The 11,367-nt window shown below is 38.4% G+C and overlaps 2 long non-coding RNA genes across 4 annotated transcripts; both read right to left on the reverse strand.

Moving 5' to 3' along the window:
- Window positions 1-1,933: 1,933 nt before the first annotated feature.
- On the reverse strand, window positions 1,934-4,357 carry LOC118118759. The gene is made up of 5 exons (XR_004698000.2): window positions 4,322-4,357; window positions 3,832-3,975; window positions 2,656-2,704; window positions 2,423-2,466; window positions 1,934-2,044 (listed from the first exon to the last, which is right to left on the reverse strand). It is a non-coding gene; the product is annotated as an uncharacterized LOC118118759 (long non-coding RNA).
- Window positions 4,358-5,747: 1,390 nt separating this feature from the next.
- Window positions 5,748-9,731, reverse strand: LOC118118739. 3 transcript variants are annotated; one of them, XR_007034716.1, is made up of 9 exons: window positions 9,486-9,731; window positions 8,643-8,846; window positions 8,072-8,265; window positions 7,799-7,975; window positions 7,652-7,702; window positions 7,100-7,186; window positions 6,883-6,971; window positions 6,176-6,382; window positions 5,748-6,011 (listed from the first exon to the last, which is right to left on the reverse strand). It is a non-coding gene; the product is annotated as an uncharacterized LOC118118739 (long non-coding RNA). The 3 variants fall into 3 exon arrangements; XR_007034715.1 differs by having other exon boundaries at window positions 8,068-8,265; XR_004697991.2 differs by having other exon boundaries at window positions 7,084-7,186; window positions 8,068-8,265.
- Window positions 9,732-11,367: the final 1,636 nt, after the last annotated feature.

The raw sequence follows: 11,367 nt of genomic DNA on the forward strand, positions 1-11,367 counted from the left end.
TGCACCCTTTATTAGTGTATGTCGCAGTCCGGGTGTCTAGCACCACCCTACTACCACAGGGAATATTCAATGGATCTCTTCTTCCAGATGGAATCACGTTGGGAGGCTCGCCATCAATACGAAAGGATCTTCAAGTTGTTCTCACTCTGTCCATAAGACCTGACCTGTTTTTGCAACAGGAATTTAAGAGTTTGTTTGATCTTTATGATTCACAACAATCATACTAAAGCATAACACTCACATAACATTAAGTTAAACATACTGTATAACACTTAACAGTGTTTCCCCTAGGTTTACAGCTTGGGGGGGCAGCGGACACGGACACAAAAACTTAAAGGAATCATGATGTTCATGTGTTTCTTTTAATGACAGCAGTCCCCTAACCCTAACCCATCTTCACCACCCTGGGTGGGATTTTTATCTGCTTTTGAGGTGGTTGATGCGACATGTTTTCCGATGGATGCTCTCTGTCCGCTGGTGGGAGTGTGCTCACCTGTGTGTGCGCGCACGTGTCAGTGTGTGTGTGTGCGAGCACGTGTCTGATGAGACTGGGTCAACCCAGTCTCATCAGAAAACGTACACCACCTACGTTGGTCCACTTGGAAAAACGTAGTATTCTCACAATTTGGCCTCTCAGATTGTGAGATACCTACGTTTTTGTCTGCCCATTGTTTTGCATTGGCCTGTGCCCACGTCACGTGACTCTCAAGATCCCGTCTGCGAAAACGAAAACATGGCTTGTATTTTCAGATAAAAATTTCATTTTATAATATAGTTTGGGCATTAAAATACATTCTGACACCATTTCTAGCGAGAAATATGCTCTTTGCTTCCACAATCTTCAGCCAGTTCATGCTTACGATCTATATTTTATTAGTTATCACGAATATTTTTCAGATCTCGCCAGAAAAATCGTAGTAATGTAACGTTTTTATCGTTGCTATGGTGGTTGCTGTGAACGCTGCCATGCCGTAAACCACGTCGTAGCGTGCTGTTTGAATCATCGTCCGTGCGTTGCGTCGTTCAGTGAGCGTGAACGTTATTCACGTTCTTTGATATTAATATTTGATGATAGATTACACCTCTAATTCGAAGGATCTAAGAAGTCCCCGCAACTACATTCATACCGAGGCGGACCCGAGTGCGCATGCGTGAGCGGACCTGTCATCTTGGACGGCTTAGTATAGCGAGTGCACATTTTTACAGTATATATGCCTATTGTGTATTTGATAAATTTGATATGGACTGATGATGAACATTAAGATTATTTTTCGTATATCATTAATACATTTTTTATCTTTACTTTTTTCTTATAACTTTGTATTTGTATTTCTGCTATGTAAAGAGTTGTTTGTACATACTGTTAATCTTCATGTGCTCTGTAATAGCGATGAATAAAAACAAATCTGCTGTCTACTTGAATTTTAATTTTTTTATTTTGTATTACTGTATAGAGATGATAGACATACTGTATAAGGCAATATATCAATTATATAATTTATATATAAAATTCAGCAAACAATTCCAGCAGCAAATGGTTTTAGCAGTTCACACAAGGCGTTGGGGTTTGAAGGGTTTTTAATTAATGTAGGTACCATACATACAAAACAAATTTGACTACATTCCTAAAATATAAATTAACAGTAAGCTAAAGAAACAGCAAGATAGTCTTTTAAATTAAACAAATACAAATAATAGTAATATTACATTATTAATATATACTGTATATACAGTATATATTGTATATACAGTATATATACTGTATATATATTGACATGCTCTGTTGTAATACATCTATCTATCTATCTATCTATAGATATATATATATATATGTATATCTATATATATATATATATATGTGTATATATATATATATATAAGTAATATTAACAAAAACTTCTTGAAAAATAAACACTTAACATTGAACCTTTTATGTCACATTTGTGTGTGTGTGTATGCGTTTTGTGTATATTCATGTTGTGTGTATGTATGTCAACTCCCGGTGTTCTCCTTTGGCACACACTGCAAGCGCCACGTCTTCCCACTGTAATTAACCAAGAATTTTTTTTACATTAGCATTGAATGGAATTCAAAACTTGACAAGGAAGAAGGGCAACGAGACACAGCGAGCTATAAATGCCATACGCATTTAACACACAGTAAGCTGATTAGTGTAAATGACCTGATTATTGTAAGAGTCAATTGTCAAGACAATAGTTTATACTTGTCTTTTTAAAAATATTTTTCAAATAAATAAATAGCACCACATTAGCAGCAACAATTTACATAAAAGTAAAGAAATGCATAATGTTATATAAGAAAAACTAACGATATATAATACTAATTTCTTAATTGTAATATTGCAGTAAACATTAAGTAATTTTAGGGACAATCAAATCCAATTAAGAGACATTGTACATACCACATGGAACAGGGCTCCCGCTCCACCAGTTCCATTACGTTCCCCTGAAACACATTAAAACATGTTTACCATTAAAAGCAAACCTATGGTCAGATGACTTTACAGTTTGAAGTTGTGGTGATTGTAAATCCAGTTAGTATCTCTGTAGTACAACATTTTTTTGTATATTACAACTACATTTTTTGACCTCAAATTACAACAAATAAAACCTTCAACCTTTTGCTTTTCAGTACCTTCTTCACCGGGTAATACTTCTCTCCTCCAGTGATTGAATGGTTGCTTCTGAAAGAGCAAAACAAGAGTACACTTACTCTCAATCTGACCTCATATATTTTAATATTAGCATTGTTGCACAATTTGATAATCAATTGTCAGTGAACATCCTAATACTCCTACCAGAGCTATGCATTTAGCACATGCATCATGGAGATCATGGGAACCTACTGGAAATGCTAAAAAACTGGGTGTGTCAATCTAGGGCTGCAACAACTAATCGATTAACAGTCGACTTCCACTCCAACAAAAAACAATAGTGTTTGGGGTTCCACAGGGTTCCTTCCTGTGCACTTTTAACTTGACATGATTCCCCTTGGCTTTATCATCAGCAAAAATAACATGATTACGTTGACCAGCAACATTTCATCTCATTATCCGCTGATGACTTCAAACCCATTAACTATTCAGCTGGTTGGAAAGAAATAACCACTAGATGGCAGCAAACCTTATTTGGCTTTAGAACAGGGAAAAAAACAGATCATGCTTATGGGTTTTAAATCATAGACACTAGGGCTGTACAAGATATCTAAAAATTACGGTCATCGCAATATCAACATGGGCGATGTACATATCACAAAAGACTGCTTGGACTGCGATAAATGGTGTTCAATGTGCCATGTATTCACGCTCTGCATGTCAATATATTTGGCCAATTAGATGGAGCCCTGCTGCCCTAGATAATAAATTAAAGATATTCAGTTCATTGTGCGCCGGCTCTGTCAAATTTCGTACTGCCTCCTTAAAAAATTGTTAGTAATCACGCTTGTCCCGGGCCAAATTGATGTCTATAAATGGATGATTATATAAAAGAATTGCACAGCTTCTTTAATATAGTCCCAGAATCTGAGGGAAAGGTAACGGCGCACAAACACAGACTCCGCTGCTCACTTTTCTCACTTTAGTCGCCCTACGACATATGTTTGTGAGTCCAAATCCACTAAAAATTTACATCCATTTACATAATGTGATGTAGTGTCATGACAATTGTAGAAACAAAGTTCACAAACATCAGTCATCTTTAGGAAGATTTCAAAGGTTAGTTACTCTGACCTACATGTGTGTATTATTTACTTGTGTAACACCATAGTTAAAATACATTATTGTGTTCGTTTTCTAAAAATGTCACAACATACCCTGATTCAACATGGCACTGGGAGGCTGCATGTCAGGACTGGTGGAGGGTTGTTTGAGAGGACAAGCGGCCAGTTGGCTGATGGGTGGCTGGTTGGCAGGGATGATGGAGGGTTGGTGAGTGGAGGGATGCTGGTTACTCCAACCTCAATGGAACAAAAACACATTAATATCAGAGTAATGTTTTGTGGTGCATACTAGCATATTCATTATTTTCAATACATATAAATAAAATACATCCATACAACTTAATTTGATCTATGCTTTAAATGTGGTGTTTTATGACTTTTGCAGTAGACTGAGCTATATGTTGAGATTTCACATTCAAGTTAGTATACACATACACACTACACTATACTATACATTCCTAACATTTCACACCAAACTGAAACGTTAGGAACCAATATAAACTCTGCTCCATGGTAATTATTAAAAAATGCCTAATACTTTTCAATACTGAAATATTAAAATTCATAATTGCTCGTCCCATACCTGTCCAGGAGCATCAGCTGTTGTGGAGAGTGTCAGGATTCCCGCGATGATGCAATGCCGCCCCTACTCTGGTTCTGATTGGCTAACCCCTGACCCTAACTCTGACGGTCCTCATTCCTAAACACCAATACATAGCTCTGGCGCCAATCAGGATTACTAGCCAATCAGAGGGAGAGTAGGGCGGGTGATGACTTCGTCATCCCACAGGCCCCCCCCACCACCACCACCATCCCTAACTTGCAGCCACCCCTCCCCCACACACACTGTGTACATACTCTCTGGACTACTTATGTATTCTCTCACAACAATATTTATACTTGTGTCCATATATTATGTCCATATACTTACACCAATACTCTTCTGCATGATATATTTTGAATACTTCTGAACATTTTTTATGTGTTCATACTGTATGTATCTTAGTGTATTCATTTTCTACTTTCACTACCAATGACATTGACTCTGTATAAATCTATGGTATCCATCTGACTTGATACATATATCTGCATTCAATTTGGGCAAGTGTAGACCTAATTTTCCTTGTGAAACACTTTTCATATCACAGTCTTCCCTTTGATTTTTAACATTGCTACTCCCTTCCCCTAGACCCCAATGCAGCATGGTCCCTGGTTTTCAGGATTACAGTATAGAGTACCTAGTGGGTGCATGTTTTAAGAGGACCCAAATATGAACTACTAAGACGTCACATTGTTTCTCTTGAGCTCATGGAAATGACCTTCACCTTCCACCTACTGTCACCTGAACCATACCGTACTGGGTGTGATTTGAGGTTTTGACTGTTCATACCTGGAGTATATATCTTAACTCCAAGTGGTGGGACAGCCTCACACTTGGATGTAAACCAATTTTAGAACATATTTGCTTATACTGGAGATCTTTTAAAGTAATGTCCCAGAAATGATTTCTGATAGAAACCCCTGCCTCATTACCGCTTACCAGCTACTGATTTAAAGTGAAACATCTATTGCTGTACTGCTGTGTTCATTTCTTTGATGTTAAGAATGTTTCTCATATGACCTAATCAGATTGCATTGTGAAACATCTGGGTCACCTAATTTTAGTGTAAACCAGAGGGTGGACTCTGACTTATGACTGGATGTATTTAGCACTGATACACAAGCTTGATGTTACACATCTTAAACAATATGATATGGGCGCCACTTAGACAACCAGACCTGTGTGCTTTGCTGTGACTATAAATGACTGAAACCTCAGATAAAGAAAGTAATTTTCTGACTTCAGTAGCTGAGGTACTCTCTACAGAATGTAATGTGCCCATTCTACTTCAAATCCATTTGATCCTTTTGTGTTTATTTTGCTTAAAGCAGAGCATTCACTGCTTTAACTCAATCAGCATCTTATCTGCCAATAACATGGTGTAGAAGTGCAAGGAAATCCCAATATGTTATGATCAATGTCATTTATTATGCACAAAAATTACATTAAGGCAGTTGCTGGAAATGATATGATCAACAATTCTCATGCAAAAAAATACAAAAATAGTGTTTGGGAGAGGGGGTTTCAGAGGGAGGGGGCAGCTATGGAGAAAGTTCTGTCACTCCAGGTTTGCTGCTTGGTGTGATGGAGACAGGAGGTTAGCATCAGGAGCGGAGGCTGCAGGAGGGAGTGTGGAGCTGGAGCACAGTGGTACAGCTTCACTTGAGAAGAACTGAAGGACACAAACAAACCATAGTGTTAAATTCTGAAGATGGTTACCTCTGATGATTGCTATGCTAAAGCTAACAGCTACCCAACACAAAGCTAAGGCCTTCCTAAGGCTGCCAGGGAGTAGCAACAGTAGCAGTGCAGCAACAGAGTTATTCACACATTTACCTAATCACAGCACTCGCAGTTCTTGAGCAGCGAAGAAGTAACTCTCCATGTTTTCCTCTTCAGAGGAGGAGTCATCCAAAGACATTGTTGGCGTTCCAGAATATGTCGGACCCACTGCAGCCTGCTGAGCTTGAACTTTGTGCAATCTTCTCTTGAGCACGCAGAGTAGACCCTCATGTCCCGTCTCCGTAAATGCCTCAGTACTGCCTGAGAATATATGATAAAAAACGAAACGTTTTAATAGTGCGTTTGTGTGTATGTATATATACACACACATACAAGGCTTTCTTTTCTACAGAAATCTTTTTCCTGAGTTGATGTCTCTGCTTATTGCCATCTAGAATATGAAACCAAACACTAACATTTTAATGCCTCTGCAATAGCCAGTTGCCGGAGGCATAACTGTATGTTTTCGGGTTGTCCATCTGACTATTTGCCTTAAAGTCAAAAGGTCAAGGCCACAATGACCTCATCTTACGGTTTCAGTTGTCGAGGTTACAGTGACATTTATATGAGAAAAAGTATGTAGAGATATGTACACAGAAACTGCACTGGTTAGCGGAGTCATACAACATGACGTGGTAATTCTAATTTTTTTTTATAAATGGGTTAGCTATTTTTACAATCTACAAATAGTAATCAATACATTTTGTCACAGTATGTTACACAAAGAAATTGGCATTAAAGTTGGCATCTTGTTGTCTCACCAGCCTGACGATACAGCTGAAATCTTTGCTGCTTAATGCTCAAATAGAGTCCTCAATGGCGTTCTGTAAGTCATTTTGATTGGTTGGTCCTTGTGAAGAGGAGAATAAAATGAATTAGTGCCAATATCAGTTTACAATCAAACCTTTTTGTGTAGACCTTGTGTAAACAGAGTCAAAGGACATTGTGCAACAATGACATACATTTTTTCCACAGTACCTGTCGTCCACTGCTGAACATCTGACACCCATTACTGGACTGTGTCTTCCTGTAGAGTGGTGATGTTCTCAAGGTCCTTTGCACAGTCTGTCAAAACAAAATCTTTCAAAATGTTAATGCTGCACAACCCTTTGCAGATACGGCTAGTATTTGCACACCACATCGGAGCAAAACAAAACTGCAGTCTGTGAAGCAAGCAGTCTACTTACAGACTAGTGAGTCTCGTGCTGCCGCCCACTGACCGATACATCGCTCTTTTCTAAAACTAATGAAGGCAAATTCACACATGTAGACAGAAATAAACAGTATAAATTAAAAAGGTGTAAATATTGCTAACATGATGTTTGATGGGGTCATCATTATACATAACAGAGGAAAACTTTGCACATCTATTTCGTGAGACAGGCGACAGGTGCGTAGGAGAAGGATAAATTCAGAAGGTGGTGGGGTTTTTGTTTTCTACTTTCCAAACATCATTATTCATAAATAAAATTGGTAGGGTACAAGAAAACGTTGCGTCGTAAAATAAGGGACAATGTAATATAACTTTACGTGTTTTGTCGTCTCATGGATGTAGTCAACCAAGGAAGACACCTCAGAATCCTTGGCCAGAACAACAAAAAATCAATCAAGTCTCAAACATATAAAAATATATACATATTTACAAATGTACTGTTTATGGCACTCTAAACTTTTTACCCTGGTTGGCTCTTAAAGCCGTATAGTTTACGGATCCCATCCACTGCAAAAGCCAACATGGAGGGTGTGCACGCAGGGCACTGAATGCTGCACCTGAGACAGCCTCTCAACTTCAAATTTGGCATAGGTCTATTCCAGTAATGCATTCTGCATGGTATCCCCATATATCTTAATCTGCTAGAAAAAGACAAAAATCCAACACTATATTATAGTAAATATATGGGAAACATATTGCAAGCAGTGGGTAATTAGTTCCATTTTATACTCACCGACCTAAGACTTTTGTGCGATGTTCAGGCATGCTAACAAAAGCTTGCCGTGACATTCCCAGAGCCGCAATCTTGAGATCCTCATATTTAGTGAACCAATCCACTGCATACAAGCTTTTAAAATTGACTGTTGCTGGCCAGTACCCACTTTCAACTAGATCAGCAATGTCCACTGAAAAAGTCTTTGAGTGTATCGCCCTGAAATTCAAAGACAAAAAGCAATTATTTCAATGCACAAGCAATCTTAAATGACATTACTGCATACATTTTTTTCCCCAAAAAACATTTAGATTCCTTCCAATCAAATTTACTTGCCTTCCTGTGTAAAAAGTTGTTTTCCCAGTTGAACAATCACAGCAGGGAAGCATGCTTGGTCAAAAATCAACCATTCTAGGAAGCAAGGGAAAAATAATTTGATGTACTAAATTCCAGTAACATCAACGTTAGTCAGCGGAGGTATTCTTTCAGTGTGATATTAACTTATATTTCACCCAGCGTACTTTGGGGATTTAATAAAAAAATTATATTTAGTATATTATATAAAATGGTGTTTGTGGTATGTAACTTAAAAGTACCTCTTTAATGGTAGGAGAATTTCTCTCCCTCATCTTCCTCGATGTATGTGGATGGTGGCAGTGGCTTAAACCCGGCTTCTGTTTCTCTCCAGGTCTCCTTCTCTTTGGGAGAGGCTGCCCTTCCTGTTCCTCATCAAGCAAAACAAACTGTTCGGTCCCAGTTTTTGACGTTGCTGAAACTCCTGTAGCTTCACTTGGATCCTCCTTGATTAAAAAACAGAACATACCAATTGTTACTTAAAATGTATATAGCACTGAACATCTTGTTTTGAAAACATTATTGTCATATTGCATACTATAAATTAAACCAAATTGATCTGATATTGTGGAGTAATGGTAGACAAATACATCCCTTGTTAATCTAAAGCATTCATAAATCAAAGTTCAATCATAAACCATCCTTAATTTGAAAGACGAAATCAAACTATCACACTCCAAAAATAGGGAAGCTCTCAAAACTTAGAATGAATGTATAGTGAAGGCCCCACAATGGGCCTTTCACCCTGCACCCTACACCGTATCATGTAAAACTATTTTATGGGCTGATTCGTGGTTTCTGTTAGTTTCCTTATACCATTACATTATCTGTTTATGTTTATATTTATATTGTAGCGTCCCACAATGATGAGCTAAGCGTCTGGAACTGGTCTCACCAACCATGTATTCACATCCCAGGTAACACAGGCTACAATGGGCCGTAGCCTGAGTACAAACAATAGAATATTAGCAAATGAATAGCATCCATTGTCTGTATCGACAGACTCCACATTCGCTGTGTCAGCACTCGGACTGTAAACCCAGATCGTTACAATATTTAAAAACAAAACAAAATAAACTACTTACCTGACAGAAGGATTATAACATCGTCGTCTTCCAAGCGCTCCATGTTTATGACGTAGCTTTGTGTTAAATGGACCGGAAAGTTAAAAAAAACTTTATTTAAGACAGTCACACGACAGGTCCGCTCACGCATGCGCACTCGGGCCCGCCTCGGTATGAATGTAGTTGCGGGGACTTCTTAGATCCTTCGAATTAGAGGTGTAATCTATCATCAAATATTAATATCAAATAACGTGAATAACGTTCACGCTCACTGAGCAATAGCGCCACGGACGATGATTCAAACAGCACGCTACGACGTGGTTTACGGCATGGCAGCGTTCACAGCAACCACCATAGCAACGATAAAAACGTTACATTACTACGATTTTTCTGGCGAGATCTGAAAAATATTCGTGATAACTAATAAAATATAGATCGTAAGCATGAACTGGCTGAAGATTGTGGAAGCAAAGAGCATATTTCTCGCTAGAAATGGTGTCAGAATGTATTTTAATGCCCAAACTATATTATAAAATGACATTTTTATCTGAAAATACAAGGAATGTCCGTCATGTTTTCGTTTTCGCAGACGGGATCTTGAGAGTCACGTGACGTGGGCACAGGCCAATGCAAAACAATGGGCAGACAAAAACGTAGGTATCTCACAATCTGAGAGGCCAAATTGTGAGAATACTACGTTTTTCCAAGTGGACCAACGTAGGTGGTGTACGTTTTCTGATGAGACTGGGTTGACGCATCGGGATGGAACTCCGCCGTGCGCGATACAGAGAGCAGAGGAGAAATCTAAACGCGCGACCATGTAGAGACAGAAATGACATGCCGTCGTGTAAATAAGATAAATAACATAAGGCCATTTAGTTTGTTTAATAAAAGAGCAAGCTATAGACCTGTTTTATAGGAAAGGTAACCTTAAATGACTTGTGAAAAAAATTAACTTGACCTTCCAATGACCCCTAATATAATGGTAGCGGAAACACTGCTTAATGATATGTTCAGGCCTTGCATTACACTCTAATTCAAGTTCAAGTCTCAATATCAATATATGAATCATAACCAGCCTACATCAACACATTATAATACTGATTAATCATGACTTCTTAATAGAACCATTATGACAAAAGTATTAAGTATCACCTTGATCTAGTATTAGGACAAATTATGATAACACAGGTGTTACCTATGGCTCTGTAATGCCCTCTCTCTTGTGAGAGTACATCTTCAAAAATAACAGTACAATAATAATGAACATCAATATAATATTTGAATATCTTCTATCAGCGTATACCACTAACCAGTTAACACTGCCTTTATAACATGGAAAAATGTGTAACTAGAAAATAAAAGAGTTACTACAGTATCAGCTAAATTGCATGTAAAAGTGTTACTATTTCAAAAGCATTGTTGTTACCAAGCACTTACTGCTATAATTCACTGTCTGAATTGAACAACTATGCATTTCTCCATAGCATCTCTACAATAGGCAATACACATGCCGACTCCTAGCATGTGTACACACCATGCTACATTAGCTTCAGATTATTAGCTTACCGAGATCAATGAAAAGAACCGGGACCCTCCGGGTTCTGGCCGTTCCGCTCCAGACACCCTCTGTCTCTCAGTTCGCTGCACTCAAAGCTCCACCAACTTTAACAAACTTCCAGTGACTTGTCTCAACTCCACTCCCTACTCTGATCGCTCCCACATGAGCACGTTCTTTCTTTCTCTCACACACACACACCATCGGTCATGCAGGTGCGGAGTGATCTGTCAATCATGTTGAGCTGGAGGCGGGACATAACTAAACTATCAACTCTGAATGGCTGAAACTCTCACTACCTGCTGAATCTGCTAATCACGTTAAGCTGGAGGCGGGACATGATCA

Source organism: Hippoglossus stenolepis, chromosome 2 (genome assembly GCF_022539355.2).
Source record: "Hippoglossus stenolepis isolate QCI-W04-F060 chromosome 2, HSTE1.2, whole genome shotgun sequence".
Taxonomy (NCBI): domain Eukaryota; kingdom Metazoa; phylum Chordata; class Actinopteri; order Pleuronectiformes; family Pleuronectidae; genus Hippoglossus; species Hippoglossus stenolepis.